Source organism: Nicotiana tomentosiformis, chromosome 4 (genome assembly GCF_000390325.3).
Source record: "Nicotiana tomentosiformis chromosome 4, ASM39032v3, whole genome shotgun sequence".
Taxonomy (NCBI): Eukaryota; Viridiplantae; Streptophyta; class Magnoliopsida; order Solanales; family Solanaceae; genus Nicotiana; species Nicotiana tomentosiformis.
The window spans coordinates 45,840,322-45,865,349 of record NC_090815.1 but is presented as its reverse complement, the minus strand read 5'-3'; positions in this window follow the sequence as shown (position 1 = coordinate 45,865,349).

The window sequence follows — 25,028 nt, the reverse complement described above, 5'->3', positions numbered from 1 at the left end:
ACTATGTGTTGAAAAAGAAGATTAGGGAGTGGAGAACCTATGTCTAAAATAACATCAACAAGGGAGTGGAGACCATATGTTGGAAAAGAAGACTACGGAGTTGAGATCCTATGTCTGAAATAACATCAACTAGGGTGTGGAGACTCTATGTTGGAAAAAAAGACAAGGGAATGGAGACCCTATGTCTAAAATAAAATAAACTAGGGACTGGATATCCTACGTTGGAAAAGAAAAAAAGGGAGTGGAGACCATGTGTTTGAAAAGAGACTAGGGAGTGGAGACCCTATGTCTGAAATAAAATCAACTAGGGAGTAGAGACCCTATGTTGGAAAAGAAGACAAGGGAGTGGAGACCCTATGTCTAAAATAAAACAAACTAGGGAATGGAGACCCTACGTTGGAAAAGAGACTAGGGAATGGAGACCCTATATATCAAATAAAATCAACTAGGGAGTGGATACCCTACGTTAGAAAAGAAATGAAGAGAGTGGAGACCCTATATCTAAAATAAAATAAACTAGGGAGTGGAGACCATATGTTGGGAAAGAGACTAGGGAGTGGAGATACTATGTCTAAAATAAAATCAACTAGGGATTGGAAACCCTATGTTGGAAAAGAGACTAGGGAGTAGAGACCATATATCTAATATAAAAGAAACTAGGGAGTGTAGAACCTATGTTTGAAAAGAAAACTAGGGAGTGGAGACCCAATGTCTAAAATAAAATTAACTAGGGAGTGGAGACCCTATGTTGGAAAAAAGACTAGGGAGTATAGACCCTATGTCTGAAATAAAATAAACTAGGGAGTGGAGACGTTATGTTGGAAAAGAGACTAGGGAGTGAAGACCCTATATCTAAAATAAAATCAACAAGGGAGTGGATAACCTACGTTAGAAAAGAAAAGAAGAGAGTGGAGACCCTATGTCTGAAACAAAATCAACTAGGGAGTGGAGACCCTATGTCTGAAATAAAATTAACTAGGGAGTGGAGACCCTATGTTGGAAAAGACACTAGGGAGTATAGACCCTATGTTTGAAATAAAATAAACTAGGCAGTGGAGACCCTATGTTGGAAAAGAGACTAGGGAGTGGAGACCCCATATCTAAAATAACATCAACTAGGAAGTGCAGACCCTATTTTAGAAAAGAAGACAGGGGAGTGGAGACCCTATATCTAAAATAAAATCAATTAGGGAGTGGAGACCCTATGTAGGAAAAGAAGACTAGGGAGTGGAGACCCTATGTCTTAAACAACATCAACTAGGGTGTGGAGACTCTATGGTGGAAAAAAAGACAAGGGAGTGGAGACCCTATGTCTAAAATAAAATAAACTAGGAAGTGTACACCCAATATTGGAAAAGAGACTAGGGAGTGGAGACACTATGTCTAAAATAAAATCAACTAGGGAGTGGAGACTCTACATTGGAAAAGAGACTGTGGAGTGGAAACACTGTATCTAAAATAAAATCAACTAGGGTATGGATACCTTTCGTTGGAAAATAAAACAAGGGAGTGGAGACCCTATGTCTAAAATAAAATCAACTAGGGAGTGGACACCCTATGTTGGAAAATAAGACAAGGGAGTGGAGACCCTATGTCTGAAATAACATCAACTAGGGTGTGGAGATTCTTTGTCGGAAAATAAGACAAGGGAGTGGAGACCCTATGTTGGAAAAGAGACTAAGGAGTGGAGACCCTATATCTAAAATAAAATTAATTAGGGAGTGAAAACCCTACGTTGTAAAAGAAAACAAGGCAGTGGAGACCTATGTCTAAAATAAAATCAACTAGGGAGTAGAAACCCTATGTGGGAAAAAAGAGACTAGGGAGTGGAGACCCTATGTCTGAAATAACATCAACTAGGGTGTGGAGACTCTTTGTTTGAAAAAAATACAAGGGAGGGGAGACCCTATGTCTAAAATAAAATAAACTAGGGAGTAGAGACCCTATGTTGGAAAAGAGACTAGGGAGTGGAGTCCCGATGTCTGAAATGACGTCAACTAGTGAGTGGAGACCCTATATTGGAAAAGAAGAACAGGGAGTGGAGGCCCTATGTCTGAAATAACATCAACTAGGGTGTGGAGACTCTATGTTGGAAAAGAAGACAAGGGAGTGGAGGCCATATGTCTAAAATAATATCAACTAGAGAGTAGAGACCCTATGTCTGAAATAACTTCAACTAGAGAGTGGATACCCTATTTTGGAAAAAAAGACAAGGGAGTGGAGACACTATGCCTAAAATAAAATTAACTAGGGAGTGGAGACCCTATGTTGGAAAAGAGACTAAGGAGTGGAGACACTATGTCTAAAAAAAAATCAACTAGGGAGTGGAGAACCTATGTTGGAAAAGAGACTAGGGAGTGGATATGTCTAAAATAAAATCTACTAGTAGTGGAGACCCTATGTTGGAAAAAAAGAATATGGAGTGGAGACCCTATGTCTGAAGTAAAATCAACTAAGGAGTGGAGACCATGTGTTGAAAAAGAAGACTAGGGAGTGGAGAACCTATGTCTAAAATAACATCAACAAGGGAGTGGAGACCATATGTTGGAAAAAAATACAAGGGAATGGAGACCCTATGTCTAAAATAAAATAAACTAGGGACTGGATACCCTACATTGGAAAAGAAAAAAAGGGAGTGGAGACCATGTGTTTGAAAAGAGACTAGGGAGTGGAGACCCTATGTCTGAAATAAAATCAACTAGGGAGTAGAGACAAATAAAATCAACTAGGGAGTAGAGACCCTATGTTGGAAAAGAAGACAAGGGAGTGGAGACCCTATGTCTAAAATAAAATAAACTAGGGAATGGAGACCCTACGTTGGAAAAGAGACTAGGGAATGGAGACCCTATATCTTAAATAAAATTAACTAGGGAGTGGATACCCTATGTTAGAAAAGAAATGAAGAGAGTGGAGACCCTATATCTAAATAAAATAAACTAGGGAGTGGAGACCATATGTTGGGAAAGAGAGTAGGGAGTGGAGATACTAGGTCTAAAATAAAATCAACTACGGATTGGAAACCCTATGTTGGAAAAGAGACTAGGGAGTAGAGACCCTATGTCTAATATAAAAGAAACTAGGGAGTGTAGAATCTATGTTTGAAAAGAAAACTAGGGAGTGGAGACCCTATGTCTAAAATAAAATTAACTAGGGAGTGGAGACCCTATGTTGGAAAAAAGACTAGGGAGTATAGACCATATGTCTGAAATAAAATAAACTAGGGAGTGGAGACCCTACGTTGGAAAAGAGACTATGGAGTGGAGACCCTATATCTAAAATAAAATCAACAAGGGAGTAGATAACCTACGTTAGAAAAGAAAAGAAGAGAGTGGAGACCCTATGTCCGAAACAAAATCAACTAGGGAGTGGAGACCCTATGTCTGAAATAAAATTAACTAGGGAGTGGAGATCCTATGTTGGAAAAGACACTACGGAGTATAGACCCTATGTCTGAAATAAAATAAACTAGGCAGTGGAGACCCTACGTTGGAAAAGAGACTAGGGAGTGGAGACCCCATATCTAAAATAACATCAACTAGGGAGTGCAGACCTTATTTTAGAAAAGAAGACAAGGGAGTGGAGACCCTATATCTAAAATAAAATTAACTAGGGAGTGGGGACCCTATGTAGGAAAAGAAGACTAGGGAGTGGAGACCCTATGTCTTAAATAACATCAACTAGGGTGTGGAGACTCTATGGTGGAAAAAAAGACAAGGGAGTGGAGACCCTACGTCTAAAATAAAATAAACTAGGGAGTGTAGACCCAATATTGGAAAAGAGACTAGGGAGTGGAGACACTATGTCTAAAATAAAATCAACTAGGGAGTGGAGACTCTACATTGGAAAAGAGACTATGGAGTGGAGACACTGTATCTAAAATAAAATCAACTAGGGTGTGGATACCTTTTGTTGGAAAAGAAAACAAGGGAGTGGAGACCCTATGTCTAAAATAAAATTAACTAGGGAGTGGAGACCCTATGTTGGAAAATAAGACAAGGGAGTGGAGACCCTATGTCTGAAATAACATCAACTAGGGTGTGGAGACTCTTTGTCGGAAAACAAGACAAGGGAGTGGAGACCCTATGTCTAAAATAAAATAAACTAGGGAGTGGAGACCCTATGTTGGAAAAGAGACTAGGGAGTGGAGACCCTATATCTAAAATAAAATTAACTAGGGAGTGGAAACCCTACATTGTAAAAGAAAACAAGGCAGTGGAGACCTATGTCTAAAATAAAATCAACTAGGGAGTAGAGACCCTATGTGGGAAAAAAGAGACTAGGGAGTGGAGACCCTATGTCTGAAATAACATCAACTAGGGTGTGGAGACTCTTTGTTTGAAAGAAATACAAGGGAGGGGAGACCCTTTGTCTAAAACAAAATAAACTAGGGAGTGGAGACCCTATGTTGGAAAAGAGACTAGGGAGTGGAGTCCCTATGTTGGAAAAGAAGAGCATGGAGTGGAGGCCCTACGTCTGAAATAACATCAACTAGGGTGTGGAGACTCTATGTTGGAAAAGAAGACAAGGGAGTGGAGACCCTATGTCTAAAATAACATCAACTAGAGAGTGGAGACCCTATGTCTGAAATAACTTCAACTAGAGAGTGGATACCCTATTTTAGAAAAAACGACAAGGGAGTGGAGACCCTATGTCTAAAATAAAATTAACTAGGGAGTGGAGACCCTATGTAGGAAAAGAGACTAGGGAGTGGAGACACTATGTCTAAAATAAAATCAACTAGGGAGTGGAGACCCTATATCTAAAATAAAATTAACAAGGGAGTGGATACCCTACGTTGTAAAAGAAAATAAGGGAGTGGAGACCCTATGTCAAAAATAAAATCAACAAGAAAGTGGAAACCCTATGTTGGAAAAGAGTCTAGGGAGTGGCGACCCTATGTCTGAAATAACGTCAACAAGGGAGTGGAGACCCTATGTTGGAAAAGAAGACTAGGAATTGGAGACCCTAACGTCAACTAGGGTGTGGAGACTCCATGTTGGATAAAAAGACAAGGGAGTGGAGACGTTATGTCTAAAATAAAATAAACTAGGGTGTGGAGACTCTATGTTGCAAAAAAAGACAAGGGAGTGGAGACCTTATGTCTAAAACAAAATAAACTCGGGAGTGGACACCCTCTGTTGGAAAAGAGACTAGGGAGTGGAGACACTATGTCTAAAAGAAAATCAACTAGGGAGTGGAGACCCTACGTTCTACAAAAGACTGGGAGTGGAGACCCTATATCTAAAATAAAGTCAACTAGGGAGTGGATACCCTACGTTGTAAAAGAAATAAAGGGAGTGGAGACCTTATGTCTAAAATAAAATCAACTAGGGAGTGGAGACCCTATGTTGGAAAAGAAACTATGGAGTGGAGACCCTATGTCAGAAATAACGTCAACTGGGGAATGGAGACCCTATGTTGGTGAAGAAGACTAGGAAGTGGAGACCCTATGTCTGAAATAACATCAACTAGGGTGTGGAGACTCTATGTTGGAAAAGAAAAACAAGGGAGTGGAGGCCCTATGTCTTAAATAAAATAAACTAGGGTGTGGAGACTCTTTGTTTGAAAACAAGACAAGGGAGTGGAGACCCTATGTCTAAAATAAAATAAACTAGGCAGTGGAAACCCTATATTGGAAAAGAGACTAGAGAGTGGAGACACTATGTTTAAAATAAAATCCACAAGGGAGTGGAGACCCTACGTTGGAAAAGAGACTAGAGAGTGGAGACCCTATTTCTAAAATAAAATCAACTTGGGAGTGGATACCCTACGTTGGAAAAGATAACAAGGGAGTGGAGATAGTATGTCTAAAATAAAATTAACTAGGGAGTGGAGACCCTATGTTGGAAAAGAGACTAGGGAGTGCAGACCCTATGTCTAAAATAAAATTAACTAGGGAGTGGAGACCCTATATCTAAAATAAAATCAACTAGGGAGTGGAAACCCTACGTTGTAAAAGAAAACAAGGGAGTGGAGACCTATGTCTAAAATAAAATCAACTAGGGAGTGGAGACCCTATGTTGGAAAAAAGAGACTAGGGAGTGGAGACCCTACGTTTCAAATTACATCAACTAGGGAGTGGAGACCCTATTTTGAAAAAGAAGACTAGGGAGTGGAGACACCATGTCTAAAATAAAATCAACTAGTGTGTGGAGACTCTATGTTTGAAAAACAGACAAGGGAGGGGTGACCCTATGTCTAAAATAAAATAAACTAGGGAGTGGAGACCCTATGTTGGAAAGGGAGTGGAGACCCTATGTCTAAAATAACGTCAACCTATATTGGAAAAGAAGACTAGGGAGTGGAGACCCTATGTTGGAAAAAAGAGACTAGGGAGTGGAGACCCTACGTTTCAAATTACATCAACTAGGGAGTGGAGACCCTATATTGAAAAAGAAGACTAGGGAGTGGAGACACCATGTCTAAAATAAAATCAACTAGTGTGTGGAGACTCTATGTTTGAAAAACAGACAAGGGAGGGGTGACCCTATGTCTAAAATAAAATAAACTAGGGAGTGGAGACCCTATGTTGGAAAGGGAGTGGAGACCCTATGTCTAAAATAACGTCAACCTATATTGGAAAAGAAGACTAGGGAGTGGAGACCCTATGTTTGAAATAACATCAACTAGGGTGTGGAGACTCTATGTTGGAAAAAAAGACAAGGGAGTGGAGGCCCTATGTCTTAAATTAAATAAACTAGGGTGTGGAGACTCTATGTTGGAAAACAAGACAAGGGAGTGGAGACCCTATGTCTAAAATAAAATGAACGAGGGAGTGGAGACCCTATATTGGAAAAGAGACTAGGGAGTGGAGACACTATGTTTAAAATAAAATCCACTAGGGAGTGGAGACCCTACGTTGGAAAAACGACTAGGGAGTGGAGACCCTATATTTAAAATAAAATCAACTTAGGAGCGGAAACCCTACGTTGGAAAATATAACAAGGGAGTGGAGACACTATGTCTAAAATAAAATCAACTAGGGAGTGGAGACCCTATGTTGGAAAAGTGACTAGGGAGTGCAGACCCTATGTCTAAAATAAAATTAACTAGGGAGTGGAGACCCTATGTTAGCAAAGAGACTAGGGAGTGGAGTCCCGATGTCTGAAATGACGTCAACTAGGGAGTGGAGACCCTATGGTGGAAAAGAAGAACAGGGAGTGGAGACCCTATGTCTGAAATAACATCAACTAGGGTGTGGGGACTCTCTGTTGGAAAAAAGGACAAGGGAGTTGAGGCCCTATGTCTTAAATAAAATAAACTAGGGTGTGGAGACTCTACGTTGGAAAACAAGACAAGGGAGTGGAGACCCTATGTCTAAAATAAAATAAACTGGGAGTGTAGACACTATGTTGGAAAAGAGACTAGGGAGCGGAGACACTATGTTTAAAAACAAATCCACTAGGGAGTGGAGACTAGAGAGTGGAGACCCTATTTCTAAAATAAAATCAACTTGGGAGTGGATACCCTACGTTGGAAAAGATAACAAGGGAGTGGAGACAGTATGTCTAAAATAAAATCAACTAGGGAGTGGAGACCTTATGTTGGAAAAGAGACTAGGGAGTGCAAACCCTATGTCTGAAATAACATCAATTAGGGAGTGGAGACCCTGTGTTGGAAAAGAATACTAGGGAGTGGAGACCCTATGTCTAAAATAACATCAACTAGAGAGTAGATACCCTATGTTGAAAAAAGAGACAAGGGAGTGGAGACCCTATGTCTAAAATAAAATTAACTAGGGAGTGGAGACCCTATGTTGGAAAAGAGACTAGGGAGTAGAGGCACTATGTCTAAAATAAAATCAAATAGGGAGTGGAGACCCTACGTTGGAAATGAGACTAGGGAGTGGAGACCCTATATCTAAAATAAAATTAACAAGGGAGTGGATACCCTACGTTGTAAAAGAAAACAAGGGAGTGGAGACCCTATGTCAAAAATAAAATCAACAAGAAAGTGAAAACCCTATGATGGAAAAGAGACTAGGGAGTGGCAAACCTATGTCTGACATAACGTCAACTAGGGAGTGGAGACCCTATGTTGGATAAGAAGACTAGGAATTGGAGACCCTGTATCTGAAATAACATCAACTAGTGTGTGGAGACTCCATGTTGGAAAAATGACAAGCGAGTAGAGACGCTATGTCTAAAATAAAATAAACTAGGGTGTGGAGACTCTTTGTTGGAAAAAAAAGACAAGGGAATGGAGACCCTATGTCTAAAATAAAATAAATTAGGGAGTGGAGACGAATGTTGGAACATAGACTAGGGAGTGGAGAAATTATGTCTAAAATAAAATCAACTAGGTAGTGGAAAACCTTCATTGGAAAAGAGATTATGGAGTGTAGACCTATTTCTAAAATAAAATCAACTAGGGAGTGAAGACCCTATGTTGGAAAAAAGAGATTAGGGAGTGGATTCCCTAGGTCTGAAATAACATCAACTAGGGAGTGGAGAACCTATACTGGAAAAAAAGACTAGGGAGTGGAGACCATATGTTGGAAAAGAAGACCAGAGAGTGGAGACCCTATGTCTGAAATAACATCAACTCAGGTGTGGAGACTCTATGTTGGAAAAGAAGACAAGGGATTGGAGACCCTATATCTAAAATAAAATAAACTAGGGAGTGGAAACCCTATGTTGGAAAAGAGACTAGGGAGTGGAGACACTATATCTAATATAAAATCAACTAGGGATTGGAGACCCTATATCTAAAATAAAATCAACTAGAGAGTGGATACCCTATGTTGGAAAATGGACTAGGGAGTGGAGACCCTATGTCTAAAATAAAATCAACTAGGCAGTGGAGACCATATGTTGGAAAAGAAAACTAGGGAGTGGAGATCCTATATCTAAAATAAAATAAACTAGGGAGTGGGGACACTATATTGGAAAAGAAGACAAGGGAGTGGAGACCCTATGTTTAAAATAAAATCAACTAGGGAGTAGAGACCCTATGTTGGAAAAGAAGACAAGGGAGTGGAGACCCTATGTCTAAAATAAAATCAACTAGGGAGTGGAGACCCTATGTTGGAAAAGAGACTGGGGAGTGGAGACACTATGTCTAAAATAAAATCAACTAGGGAGTGGAAACACTATATCTAAAATAAAATCAACTAGGGAGTGGAAACACTATATCTAAAATAAAATCAACTAGAGAGTGGATACCCTATGTTGGAAAATGGACTAGGGAGTGGAGACCCTATGTCTAAAATAAAAGCAACTAGGGAGTGGAGACCCTATGTTTGAAAGGAGACTAGGGAGTGGAGACCCCATGTCTAAAACAAAATCAACTAGGGAGTGGAGACCCTATGTTTGAAAAGAGACTAGGGAGTGGAGACACTATGTTTAGAATAAAATCAACTAGGGAGTGGACACCCTATGTTTGAAAAGAAGACAAGGGAGTGGAGACCCTATGTCTAAAATAAAATCAACTCGGGAGTGGAGACCCTATGTTGGAAAAGAGACTAGGGAGTGGAGTCCCTATGTCTAAATTAACATCAACTACGGAGTGGAGACCCTATATTGGAAAAGAGGACTATGGAATGGAGACCCTACCTCAAAAATAAAATCAACTAGGGAGCGGAAACCCTATGTTGGAAAAGAAGACTAGGGAGTGGAGATTCTATGTCCAAAATAATATCAACTAGGGAGTGGAGATCCTATGTTGGAAAAGCAGACTAGGGAATGGATACCCTATGTCTAAAATTACATCAACTAGGTAGTGGAGACCCTATGTTGGAAAAGAAAACTAGGGAGTGGAGACCCTATGTCTAAAACAAAATCAACTAGGGAGTGGATACCCTATGTTGGAAAAGAAGACTAGGGAGTGGAGACCCTATGTCTAAAATAACATCAACTAGGGAGTGGAGACCCTATGTAGGAAAAGAAGACAAGGGAGTGGAGACCCTATGTCTAAAATAACATCAACTAGAGAGTGGAGACCCTATGTTGGAAAAGAGACTAGGGAGTGGAGACCCTATATCTAAAATAACGTCAACTAGGGAGTGGAGACCCTATGTTGGAAAAGAAGACTAGGGAGTAGAGACCCTATGTCTGAAATAACATCAACTAGGGTGTGGAGACTATATGTTGGAAAACAAGACAAGGGAGTGGAGACCCTATGTCTAAAATAATATGAACTAGGGAGTGGAGACCCTATGTTGGAAAAGAGACTAGGGAGTGGAGACACCATGTCTAAAATAAAATCAAATAGGGAGTGGAGACCCTACGTTGGAAAAGCGACTAGGGAGTGGAGACCTTATATCTTAAATAAAATTACTAAGGGAGTGGATACCCTACGTTGTAAAAGAAAACAAGGGAGTAGAGACCCTATGTCAAAAATAAAATCAATAAGAAAGTGGAGACCCTATGTTGGAAAAGAGACTACGGAGTGGCGACCCTATGTATGAAATAACATCAACTAGGGAGTGGAGACCCTATGTTGGAAAAGAGACTAGGGAGTTGAGATACTATGTCTAAAATAAATTCAACTATAGAGTGGAGACCCTACGTTGGAAAAGAGACTAGGGAGTGGAGACCCTATATCTAAAATAAAATCAACTAGGGAGTGGATACCCTACGTTGAAAAAAAGACAAGGGAATGGAGACCCTATGTCTAAAATAAAAGAAACTAGGGAGTGGAGACCCAATGTTGGAAAAGAGACTAGGGAGTGGAGACACTATGTCTAAAATAAAATCTAGTAGGGAGTGGAGACCTTATATTGGAAACGAGACAAGGGAGTGGAGATCCTATATCTAAAATAAAATAAACTATGGAGTGGATACCCTACGTTGGAAAAGCAAACAAGGGAGTGGAGACCTATGTTTAAAATAAAATCAACTATGGAGTGGAGACTCTATGTTGGAAAAACGATACTAGGGAGTGGAGACCCTATGTCTGAAATAACATCAACTAGGGAGTGGAGACCCTATATTGGAAAAGAAGACTAGGGAGGGGAGACCCTATGTGTGAAATAACATCAACTAGGGTGTGGAGACTCTATGTTTGAAAAAAAAGACAAGGGAGTGGAGACCCTATGTCTAAAATAAAATAAACTAGGAAGTGGAGACCCTATGTTGGAAAAGAGACTAGGGAGTGGAGATCCGATGTTTGAAATGATGTCAACTAGGGAGTGGAGACCCTATGTTTGAAAAGAGACTAGGGAGTGGAGTCACTATGTCTAAAATAAAATCAACTAGGGAGTAGAGAACCTATGTTTGAAAAGATGACAAGGGAGTGGAGACAATATGTCTAATATAAAATAAGCTAGGGAGTGGAGACCCTATGTTGTAAAAGAGAGTAAGGAGTGGAGAAACTATGTCTAAAATAAAATCAATTAGGGAGTGGAGACCCTATGTTTGAAAAGAGACTAGGGAGTGGAGACCCCATGTCTAAAATAAAATCAACTAGGGAGTGGAGACCCTATGTTTGAAAAGAGACTAGAGAGTGGAGACACTATGTCTAAAATAAAATCAACTAGGGAGTAGAGACCCTATGTTGGAAAAGAAGACAAGAGAGTGGAGACCCTATGTCTAAGATAAAACAAACTAGGGAGTGGAGACCCTATGTTGGAAAAGATACTAGGGAGTGGAGACACTATGTCTAAAATAAAATCAACTAGGGAGTGGAAACCCTTTGTTGGAAAAGAGACTAGAGAGTGGAGACCCTATGTCTAAAATAAAATCAACTAGGGAGTCGAGACCCTATGTTGGAAAAGAAAACTAGGGAGTGGAGACCCTATGTCTAAAATAAAATCAACTAGGGAGTGGATACCCTATGTTGGAAAAGAAGATTAGGGAGTGGAGACCCTATGTCTAAAATAACATCAACTAGGGAGTGGAGACCCTATGTTGGAAAAGAAGACAAGGGAGTGGAGACCCTATGTCTAAAATAACATCAACTAGAGAGTGGAGACCCTATCTTGGAAAAGAGACTAGGGAGTAGAGACCCTATATCTGAAATAACGTCAACTAGGGAGTGGAGACCCTGTATTGGTAAAGAAGACTAGGGAGTGGAGATTCTATGTCTAAAATAATATCAACTAGGGAGTGGAGATCCTATGTTGGAAAAGCAGACTAGGGAATGGATACCCTATGTCTAAAATTACATCAACTAGGTAGTGGAGACCCTATGTTGGAAAAGAAAACTAGGGAGTGGAGACCCTATGTCTAAAACAAAATCAACTAGGGAGTGGATACCCTATGTTGGAAAAGAAGACTAGGGAATGGAGACCCTATGTCTAAAATAAAAGAAACTAGGGAGTGGAGACCCAATGTTGGAAAAGAGACTAGGGAGTGGAGACACTATGTCTAAAATAAAATCTAGTAGGGAGTGGAGACCTTATATTGGAAACGAGACAAGGGAGTGGAGATCCTATATCTAAAATAAAATAAACTATGGAGTGGATACCCTACGTTGGAAAAGCAAACAAGGGAGTGGAGACCTATGTTTAAAATAAAATCAACTATGGAGTGGAGACTCTATGTTGGAAAAACGATACTAGGGAGTGGAGACCCTATGTCTGAAATAACATCAACTAGGGAGTGGAGACCCTATATTGGAAAAGAAGACTAGGGAGGGGAGACCCTATGTGTGAAATAACATCAACTAGGGTGTGGAGACTCTATGTTTGAAAAAAAAGACAAGGGAGTGGAGACCCTATGTCTAAAATAAAATAAACTAGGAAGTGGAGACCCTATGTTGGAAAAGAGACTAGGGAGTGGAGATCCGATGTTTGAAATGATGTCAACTAGGGAGTGGAGACCCTATGTTTGAAAAGAGACTAGGGAGTGGAGTCACTATGTCTAAAATAAAATCAACTAGGGAGTAGAGAACCTATGTTTGAAAAGATGACAAGGGAGTGGAGACAATATGTCTAATATAAAATAAGCTAGGGAGTGGAGACCCTATGTTGTAAAAGAGAGTAGGGAGTGGAGAAACTATGTCTAAAATAAAATCAATTAGGGAGTGGAGACCCTATGTTTGAAAAGAGACTAGGGAGTGGAGACCCCATGTCTAAAATAAAATCAACTAGGGAGTGGAGACCCTATGTTTGAAAAGAGACTAGAGAGTGGAGACACTATGTCTAAAATAAAATCAACTAGGGAGTAGAGACCCTATGTTGGAAAAGAAGACAAGAGAGTGGAGACCCTATGTCTAAGATAAAACAAACTAGGGAGTGGAGACCCTATGTTGGAAAAGATACTAGGGAGTGGAGACACTATGTCTAAAATAAAATCAACTAGGGAGTGGAAACCCTTTGTTGGAAAAGAGACTAGAGAGTGGAGACCCTATGTCTAAAATAAAATCAACTAGGGAGTCGAGACCCTATGTTGGAAAAGAAAACTAGGGAGTGGAGACCCTATGTCTAAAATAAAATCAACTAGGGAGTGGATACCCTATGTTGGAAAAGAAGATTAGGGAGTGGAGACCCTATGTCTAAAATAACATCAACTAGGGAGTGGAGACCCTATGTTGGAAAAGAAGACAAGGGAGTGGAGACCCTATGTCTAAAATAACATCAACTAGAGAGTGGAGACCCTATCTTGGAAAAGAGACTAGGGAGTAGAGACCCTATATCTGAAATAACGTCAACTAGGGAGTGGAGACCCTGTATTGGTAAAGAAGACTAGGGAGTGGAGATTCTATGTCTAAAATAATATCAACTAGGGAGTGGAGATCCTATGTTGGAAAAGCAGACTAGGGAATGGATACCCTATGTCTAAAATTACATCAACTAGGTAGTGGAGACCCTATGTTGGAAAAGAAAACTAGGGAGTGGAGACCCTATGTCTAAAACAAAATCAACTAGGGAGTGGATACCCTATGTTGGAAAAGAAGACTAGGGAATGGAGACCCTATGTCTAAAATAACATCAACTAGGGAGTGGAGACCCTATGTAGGAAAAGAAGACAAGGGAGTGGAGACCCTATGTCTGAAATAACATCAACTAGAGAGTGGAGACCCTATGTAGGAAAAGAAGACAAGGGAGTGGAGACCCTATGTCTGAAATAACATCAACTAGAGAGTGGAGACCCTATGTTGGAAAAGAGACTAGGGAGTAGAGACCCTATGTTTGAAAAGAAGATAAGGAAGTGGAGACAATATGTCTAAAATAAAATAAGCTAGGGAGTGGAGACCCTAAGTTGTAAAAGAGAGTAGGGAGTGGAGAAACTATATCTGATATAAAATCAACTAGGGAGTGGAGTATCTAAAATAAAATCAACTAGGGAGTGGATACCCTATGTTGGAAAATGTACTAGGGAGTGGAGACCCTATGTTTGAAAAGAGACTAGGGAGTGGAGACCCCATGTCTAAAATAAAATCAATTAGGGAGTGGAGATCTTATGTTTGAAAAGAGACTAGAGAGTAGAGACACTATGTCTAAAATAAAACCAACTAGGGAGTAGAGACCCTATGTTGGAAAAAAAGACAAGAGAGTGGAGACCCTATGTCTAAGATAAAATAAACTATGGAGTGGAGACCCTATGTTGGAAAAGATACTGGGGAGTGGAGACACTATGTCTAAAATAAAATCAACTAGGGAGTGAAAACCCTTTGTTGGAAAAGAGACCAGGGAGTGTAGACCCTTTGTCTAAAATAAATTCAACTATAGAGTGGAGACCCTACGTTAGAGAAGAGACTAGGGAGTGGAGACCCTATGTGTAAAATAAAATGAATTAGGGAGTGGAGACCCTATGTTGGAAGAGAGACTAGGGAGTGGAGACCCTATGTCTAAAATAACGTCAACTAGGGAGTGAAGACCCTATGTTGGAAAAGAAGACTAGGGAGTGGATACCCTATGTCTGAAATAACATCAACTAGGGTGTGCAGACTCCATGTTGGGAAAGAGACTAGGGAGTGGAGACACTATGTCTAAAATAAAATCAACTAGGGAGTGGATACCCTACGGTGGAAAAGAAAACAAGGGAGTGGAGACCCTATATCTAAAATAAAATCAACTAGGGAGTGAAGAACCAATGTTGGAAAAAAGAATAGTGAGTGGAGACCCTACGTCTGAAATAACGTCAACTAGGAAGTGGAGACCCTATGTTGGAAAAGAAGACTAGGGAGTGGAGACACTATGTCTAAAATAAAATCAACTAGGGAGTAGAGACCCTATGTTAGAAAAGAAGACAAGGGAGTGAAGACCCTATGTCTAAAATAAAATAAACTAGGGAGTGGAGACCCTTTGTTGGTAAAGAAGACTAGGGAGTGGAGAACCTATGTCTGAAATAACATCAATTAGGGTATGGAGACTCTATCTTGGAAAAAAAGACAGGGAAGTGGAGACCCAATGTCTAAAATAAAATAAACTAAGGTGTGGAGACTCTATGTTGGAAAAAAAGACAAGGGGGTGGAGACCCTATGTCTAAAATAAAATAAACTAAGAGTGGAGACCCTATGTTGGAAAATACACTAGGGAGTGGAGACACTATCTCTAAAATAAAATCAACTAGGGCATGGAGACACTACATTGGAAAAGAGACTAGGGATTTGAGACCCTATATCTAAAATAAAATCAACTAGGGAGTGGATACCCTACATTGGAAAAGAAAACAAGGGAGTGGAGATCCTATGTTTGAAAAGAGACTATGGAGTGGAGACCCTATGTTGGAAAGCGACTAGGGAGTGGAGACACTATGTCTAAAATAAAATCAACTAGGGAGTGGAAACCTTATGTTGGAAAAGAAGACTAGGGAGTGGAGACCCCATGTCTAAAATAACATCAACGAGGGAGTGGAGACCCTATGTTGGAAAAGAAGACAAGGGAGTGGATACCCTATGTCTAAAATAACATCAACTAGAGAGTGTAGAACCTGTATTGGAAAAGAGACTAGGGAGTGGAGACCCTATGTTGGTAAAGAAGACTAGGGAGTGGAGACCCTATGTCTGAAATAACATCAACTTGGGTGTGGAGACTCTATGTTGGAAAAAATGAGAAGGGAGTGGAGACACTATGTCTAAAATAAATTCAACTATAGAGTGGAGACCCTACGTTAGAAAAGAGACTTGGGAGTGGAGACCCTATATATCTAAAATAAAATCAACTAGTGAGTGGATACCCTACGTTGGAAAAGAAAACAAGGGAGTGGAGACCCTATGTGTAAAATAAAATGAACTAGGGAGTGGAGACCCTATGTTGGAAGAGAGACTAGGGAGTGGAGACCCTATGTCTAAAATAACGTCAACCAGGGAGAGGAGACCCTATGTTGGAAAAGAAGACAAGGGAGTGGAGATCCTATGTCTGAAATAACATCAACTAGGGTGTGGAGATTCTATGTTGGGAAAGAGACTAGGGAGTGGAGACACTGTGTTTAAAATAAAATCAACTAGGGAGTGGAGACACTACGTTAGAAAAGAGACTAGGGAGTGAAGACCATATATCTAAAATAAAATCAACTAGGGAGTGGATACCCTATGGTGGAAAAGAAAACAAGGGAGTGGAGACCCTATATCTAATATAAAATAAACTAGGGAGTGGAGACCCAATGTTGGAAAAAAGACTAGGGAGTGGAGACCCTACGTCTGAAATAACGTCAACTAGGGAGTGGAGGCCCTATGTTGGAAAAGAAAACTAGAGAGTGGAGACACTATATCTAAAATAAAATCAACTAGGGAGTAGAGACCCTGTGTTGGAAAAGAAGACAAGGGAGTGAAGAACCTATGTCTAAAATAAAATAAACTAGGGAGTGGAGACCCTATGTTGGAAAAGGGACTGGGGAGTGGAGACACTATGTCTAAAATAAAATCAACTAGGGAGTGGAAACCCTTTGTTGGAAAAGAGACTAGGGAGTGGACACCCTATGTCTAAAATAAAATCAACTGGGGAGTGGAGACCCTTTGTTGGAAAAGAAAACTAGGGAGTGGAGACCCTATATCTAAAATAAAATCAACTGGGGAGTGGAGACCCTTTGTTGGAAAAGAAAACTAGGGAGTGGAGACCCTATATCTAAAATAAAATCAACTAGAGAGTGGAGACCCTATGTTGGAAAAGCAGACTAGGGAGTGGATACCCTATGTCTAAAGTTACATCAACTAGGTAGTGGAGACCCTATGTTGGAAAAGAAAACTAGGAAATAGAGACCCTATGTCTAAAATAAAAGCAACTAGGAGTGGATACCCTATGTTGGAAAGAAGACTAGGGAGTGGAGACCCTATGTCTAAAATAACATCAACTAGGGAGTGGAGACCCTATGTTGGCAAAGAAGACAAGGGAGTGGAGACCCTATGTCTAAAATAACATCAACTAGAGAGTGGAGACCCTATCTTGGAAAAGAGACTAGGGAGTGGAGACCCTATATCTGAAATAACGTCAACTAGGGATTGGGTATGTTGGTAAAGAAGACTAGGGAGTGGAGACCCTATGACTTAAATAACATCAACTAGGGTGTGGAGACTCTATGTTGGAAAAAAAGACAAGGTAGTGGAGACCCTATGTCTAAATTAAAATAAACTAGGGAGTGGAGATCCTATGTTAGAAAAGTTACTTGGGAGTGGAGACACTATGTCTAAAATAAAATCAACTAGGGAGTGGAAACCCTTTGTTGGAAAAGGGACTAGGGAGTGGAGACCCTTTGTGTAAAATAAATTCAACTATAGAGTGGAGACCCTACGTTAGAAAAGAGACTAGATAGTGGAGACCCTATGTGTAAAATAAAATGAACTAGGGAGTGGAGACCCTATGTTGGAAGAGAGACTAGGGAGTGGAGACCCTATGTCTAAAAGAACGTCAACTAGGGAGTGGAGACCCTATGTTGGAAAAGAAGATTAGGGAGTGGAGACCCTATATCTAAAATAAAATCAACTAGGGAGTGGAGACCCAATGTTGGAAAAGAAGACAAGGGAGTGGAGACCCTACGTCTGAAATAACGTCAACTAGGAAGTGGAGACCCTATGTTGGAAAAGAAGACTAAGGAGTGGGGACACTATGTCTAAAATAAAATCAACTCGGGAGTAGAGACCCTATGTTGGAAAAGAAAACAAGGGAGTGGAGAGCCTATGTCTGAAATAAAATAAACTAGGGAGTGGAGAACCTATGTTGGAAAAAAAGACAAAGAAGTGGAGACCCTATGTCTAAAATAAAATAAACTAGGGAGTGGAGTCCCTATGTTGGAAAATAGACTAGGGAGTGGAGACACTATGTCTAAAATAAAATCAACCAGGGCATGGAGACCCTACGTTGGAAAAGAGACTAGTGATTTGAGACCCTATATCTAAAATAAAATCAACTAGGGAGTGGATACCCTACGTTGGAAAAAAAAACAAGGGAGTGGAGACCCTATGTTTGAAAAGAGACTATGGAGTGGATACCCTATGTTGGAAAGCGACTAGGGAGTGGATACACTATGTCTAAAATAAAATCAACTAGGGTGTGAAAACCCTATGTTGGAAAAGTTGACTAGGGAGTGGAGACCCTATGTTGGAAAAGAAGACAAGGGAGTGGAGACCCTATGTCTAAAATAACATCAACTAGAGAGTGGAGACCCTGTGTTGGAAAAGAGACTAGGGAGTGGAGACCCTATGTTGGTAAAGAAGACTAGGGAGTGGAGACCCTATGTCTGAAATAACATCAACTAGGGTGTGGAGACTCTATGTTGGAAAAAATGACAAGGGAGTGGAGACACTATGACTAAAATAAATTTAACTATAGAGGGGAGAGCCTACGTTAGAAAAGAGACTAGGGAGTGGAGACCCTATATCTATAATAAAATCAACTAGGGAGTGGATACCCTATGTTGGAAAAGAAAACAAGGGAGTGGAGACCCTATGTGTAAAATAAAATATACTAGGGAGTAGAGACCCTATGTTGGAAGAGAGACTAGGGAGTGGAGACCCTACGTCTGAAATAAAATCAACTAGGGAGTGGAAACCCTTTGTTGGAAAAGAGACTAGGGGGTGGAGACCCTATGTCTAAAATAAAATCAACTGGGGAGTGGAGACCCTTTGTTGAAAAAGAAAACTAGGGAGTGGAGACCCTATATCTAAAATAAAATCAACTAGAGAGTGGAGACCCTATATCTAAAATAAAATCAACTAGAGAGTAGAGACCCTATTTGGAAAAGCAGACTAGGGAGTGGATACCCTATGTCTAAAGTTACATCAACTAGGTAGTGGAGACCATATGTTGGAAAAGAAAACTAAGGAATAGAGACCCTATGTCTAAAATAAAAGCAACTAGGAGTGGATACCCTATGTTGGAAAAGAAGACTAGGGAGTGGAGACCCTATGTCTAAAATAATATCAACTAGGGAGTGAAGACCCTATGTTTGCAAAGAAGACAAGGGAGTGGAGACCCTATGTCTAAAATAACATAATCTAGGGAGTGGAGACCCTACGTTGGAAAAGAGACTAGGGAGTTGAGACTCTATATATAAAATAAAATCAACTAGGGAGTGGATACCCTACGTTGGAAAAGAAAACAAGGGAGTGGAGACCCTATGTTTGAAAAGAGACTATGGAGTGGAGACCCTACGTTGGAAAGCGACGAGGAAGTGGAGAATATATGTCTAAAATAAAATCATCTAGGGAGTAGAAACCCTATGTTGGAAATAAGACTAGGGAGTGGAGACCCTATGTTGGAAAAGAAAACTAGAGAGTGGAGACTCTATGTCTAAAATAAAATCAATTTGGGAGTGGAGACCCTATGTTGTAAAAGAAGACTAGGGAGTGGCGACCCTATGTCTAAAATAAAATCAACTAGGGAGCGGAGACCCTATGTTGGAAAAGAAGACTAGGGAGTGGAGACTCTATGCCAAAAACAACATCAACTAGGGAGTGGAGACCATATGTTTGAAAAGCAGACTAGGGAGTGGATACCCTATGTCTAAAATTGCATCAACTATGTAGTGGAGACCCTATGTTGGAAAGGAAAAGTAGGGAGTGGAGACTCTATGTCTAAAATAAAATCAACTAGGGAATGGATACCTTATGTTGGAAAAGAAGACTAGGGAGTGGAGGCCCTATGTTGGTAAAGAAGACAAGGGAGTGGAGACCTTATGTCTAAAATAACATCAACTAGAGAGTGGAGACCCTATCTTGGAAAAGAGACTAGGAGTGGAGACCCTATATCTGAAATAACTTCAACTAGGGAATAGAGACCCTATGTTCGTAAAGAAGACTAGGTAGTGGAGACCCTATGTCTGAAATAACATCAACTAGGGCGTGGAGACTCTATTTTCGAAAAAAAGACAAGGGAGTGGAGACCTTATGTCTAAAATAAAATAAACTAGGGAGTGGAGACCCTATGTTGGAAAAGAGAACAGGGAGTGGAGACACTATGTCTAAAATAAATTCAACTATAGAGTGGAGACCCTACGTTGGTAAAGAGACTACGGAGTGGAGACCCTATATCTAAAATAAAATCAACTAGGGAGTGGATACCCTACGTTGGAAAATAAAACAAGGGAGTGGAGACCCTATGTGTAAAATAAAATCAACTAGGGAGTGGAGACCCTTAGTTGGAAGAGATACTAGGGAGTGGAGACCTTATGTCTGAAATAACGTCAACTAAGGAGGGAAGACCCTATGTTGGAAAAGAACACTAGGGAGTGGAGAACCTATATCTGAAATAACATCAATTAGGGTATGGAGACTCTATATTGGAAAAAAAGACAAGGAAGTGGAGACCCAATGTCTACAATAAAATAAACTAAGGTATGGAGACTCTATGTTGGAAAAAAAGACAAGGGAGTGGAGACCCTATGTCTAAAATTAATTAAACTAGGGAGTGGAGACCCTATGTTGGAAAACAGACTAGGGAGTGGAGACACTATGTCTAAAATAAAATCAACTAGGGCATGGAGACCCTACGTTGGAAAAGAGACTAGGGAGTTAAGACCCTATATCTAAAATAGAATCATCTAGGGAGTGGATACCCTACGTTGGAAAAGAAAACAAGGGAGTGGAGACCCTATATTTGAATAGAGACTATGGAGTGAAGACCCTATGTTGGAAAGCGACTAGGGAGTGGAGATACTATACCTAAAATAAAATCAACTAGGGAGTGGAAACCCTATGTTGGAAAAGAGACTAGGGAGTGGAGGCCCAATGTTGGAAAAGAAAACTAGAGAGTGGAGACTCTATGTCTAAAATAAAATCAACTTGGGAGTAGAGACCCTATGTTGGAAAAGAAGACTAGGGAGTGGAGACCCTATGTCTAAAATAAAATCAACTAGGGAGCAGAGACCCAATGTTGGAAAAGAAGTCTAGGGAGTGGGGACTCTATGCCAAAAATAACATCAACTAGGGAGTGAAGACCATATGTTTGAAAAGCAGACTAGGGAGTGGATGCCCTATGTCTAAAATTACATCAACTATGTAGTGGAGACCCTATGTTGGAAAGGAAAAGTAGGGAGTGGAGACCCTATGTCTAAAATAAAATAAACTAGGAAATGGATACCGTATGTTGGAAAAGAAGACTAGGGAGTGGAGACCCTATGTCTAAAATAACATCAACTAGGGAGTGGAGACCTTATGTTGGAAAAGAAGACAAGGGAGTGGAGACCCTATGTCTAAAATAACATCAACTAGAGATTGGAGATCCTATGTTGGAAAAGAGAATAGGGAGTGGGGACCCTATATCTGAAATAACGTCAACTAGTTATAGGAGACCCTATGTTGGAAAAGAAAACTAGGGCGTGGAGACCCTATGTCTAAAATAAAATCAACTAGGGAGTGGATACCCTATGTTGGAAAAGAAGACTAGGTAGTGGAGAACCTATGTCTAAAATAACATCAACTAGGGAGTGGAGACCCTATGTTGGAAAAGAAGACAAGGGAGTGGAGACTCTATGTCTAAAATAACATCAACTAGAGAGTGGAGACCCTATCTTGGAAAAGAGACTAGGGAGTGGAGACCCTATATCTAAAATAAAATCAACTAGGGAGTGGATACCCTACGTTGCAAAAGAAAACAAGGGAGTGGAGACCCTATGTGTAAAATAAAATCAACTAGGGAGTGGAGACCCTATGTTGGAATAGATACTAGGGAGTGGAGACCCTATGTCTGAAATAACGTCAACTAGGGAGGGAAGACCCTATGTTGGAAAAGAACACTAGGGAGTGGAGAACCTATATCTGAAATAACATCAATTAGGGTATGGAAACTCTATATTGGAAAAAAAGACAAGGAAGTGGAGACCCAATGTCTACAATAAAATAAACTAAGGTATGGAGACTCTATGTTGGAAAAAAAGACAAGGGAGTGGAGACCCTATGTCTAAAATTAATTAAACTAGGGAGTGGAGACCCTATGTTGGAAAACAGACTAGGGAGTGGAGACACTATGTCTAAAATAAAATCAACTAGGGCATGGAGACCCTACGTTGGAAAAGAGACTAGGGAGTTAAGACCCTATATCTAAAATAGAATCATCTAGGGAGTGGATACCCTACGTTGGAAAAGAAAACAAGGGAGTGGAGACCCTATATTTGAATAGAGACTATGGAGTGAAGACCCTATGTTGGAAAGCGACTAGGGAGTGGAGATACTATATCTAAAATAAAATCAACTAGGGAGTGGAAACCCTATGTTGGAAAAGAGACGGGGGAGTGGAGGCCCAATGTTGGAAAAGAAAACTAGAGAGTGGAGACTCTATGTCTAAAATAAAATCAACTTGGGAGTGGAGACCCTATGTTGGAAAAGAAGACTAGGGAGTGGAGACCCTATGTCTAAAATAAAATCAACTAGGGACCGGAGACCCAATGTTGGAAAAGAAAACTAGGGAGTGAAGACTCTATGCCAAAAATAACATCAACTAGGGAGTGGAGACCATATGTTTGAAAAGCAGACTAGGGAGTGGATACCCTATGTCTAAACTTACATCAACTATGCAGTGGAGACCCTATGTTGGAAAGGAAAAGTAGGGAGTGGAGACCCTATGTCTAAAATAAAATCAACTAGGAAATGGATACCCTATGTTGGAAAAGAAGACTAGGGAGTGGAGACCCTATGTCTAAAATAACATCAACTAGGGAGTGGAGACCCTATGTTGGAAAAGAAGACAAGGGAGTGGAGACCCTATGTCTAAAATAACATCAACTAGAGATTGGAGATCCTATGTTGGAAAAGAGAATAGGGAGTAGAGACCCTATATCTGAAATAACGTCAACTAGGTAGTGGAGACCCTATGTTGGAAAAGAAAACTAGGGCGTGGAGACCCTATGTCTAAAATAAAATCAACTAGAGAGTGGACACCCTATGTTGGAAAAGAAGACTAGGTAGTGGAGACCCTATGTCAAAATAAAATAAACTAGGGAGTGGAGACCCTATGTTGGAAAACAGACTAGGGAGTGGAGACGCTATGTCTAAAATAAAATCAACTTGGAAGTGGAGACCCTATGTTGGAAAAGAGACTAGGGAGTGGAGACCCTATGTCTAAAATAACATCAACTAGGGAGTGGAGACCCGATGTTGGAAAAGAGGACTAGGGAGTGGAGACCCTATGTCTGAAATAAAATCAACTAGGGAGTGGAAACCCTATGTTGGAAAAGAGACTAGGGAGTGGAGACCCAATGTTGGAAAAGAAAACTAGAGTGTGGAGACTCTATGTCTAAAATAAAATCAACTTGGGAGTGGAGACCCTATGTTGGAAAAGAATACTAGGGAGTGGAGACCCTATGTCTAAAATAAAATCAACTAGGGAGCGGAGACCGAATGTTGGAAAAGAAGACTAGGGAGTGGAGACTCTATGACAAAAATAACATCAACTAGGAAGTGGAGACCATATGTTTGAAAAGCAGACTAGGGAGTGGATATCCTATGTCTAAAATTACATCAACTATGTAGTGGAGACCCTATGTTGGAAAGGAAAAGTAGGGAGTGGAGACCCTATGTCTAAAATAAAATCAACTAGGAAATGGATACCCTATGTTGGAAAAGAAGACTAGGGAGTGAAGACCCTATGTCTAAAATAACATCAACTAGGGAGTGGAGGCCCTATGTTGGAAAAGAAGACAAGGGAGTGGAGACCCTATGTCTAAAATAACATCAACTAGAGATTGGAGATCCTATGTTGGAAAAGAGAATAGGGAGTGGAGACCCTATATCTGAAATAACGTCAACTAGGTAGTGGAGACCCTATGTTGGAAAAGAAAACTAGGGCATGGAGACCCTATGTCTAAAATAAAATCAACTAGAGAGTGGATACCCTATGTTGGAAAAGAAGACTAGGTAGTGGAGACCCTATGTCTAAATAAAATAAACTATGGAGTGGAGACCCTATGTTGAAAAACAGACTAGAGAGTGGAGACGCTATGTCTAAAATAAAATCAACTTGGAAGTTGAGACCCTATGTTGGAAAAGAGACTAGGGAGTGGAGACCCTATGTCTAAAATAACATCAACTAGGGAGTGGAGACCCGATGTTGGAAAAGAGAACTAGGGAGTGGAGACCCTATGTCTGAAATAAAATCAACTAGGGAGTGGAGACCCTTTGTTGGATAAGAAGACTAGGGAGTGGAGAGCCTATGTCTGAAATAAAATCAACTAGGGAGTGGAGACCCTATGTTGGAAAAGAAGACTAGGGAGTGGAGACCCTAAGTCTAAAATAACATTAACTAGGGAGTTTAGACCCTATGTTGGAAAAGAAGACAAGGTAGTGGAGACCCTATGTCTAAAATAACATCAACCAGGGAGTGGAGAACCTATGTTGGAAAAGAAGACAAGGGAGTAGAGACCCTATGTCTAAAATAACATCAACTGGGGAGTGGAGACCCTATGTTGGAAAATATGACTGGGGGGTGGAGACCCTACATCTGAAATAACATCAACTAGGGAGTGGAGACCCTATGTTAAAAAAGAAGACTGGGGAGTGGAGACACTATATCTAAAATAAAATCAATTAGGGAGTGTATACCCTATGTTGGAAAAGAAGACTAGGTAGTGGAGACCCTATGTCTAAAATAACATCAACTAGGGAGTGGAGACCCTATGTTGGAAAAGAAGACAAGGGAGTGGAGACCCTATGTCTAACATAACATCAACTAGAGAGTGGAGACCCTATCTTGGAAAAGAGACTAGGGAGTGGAG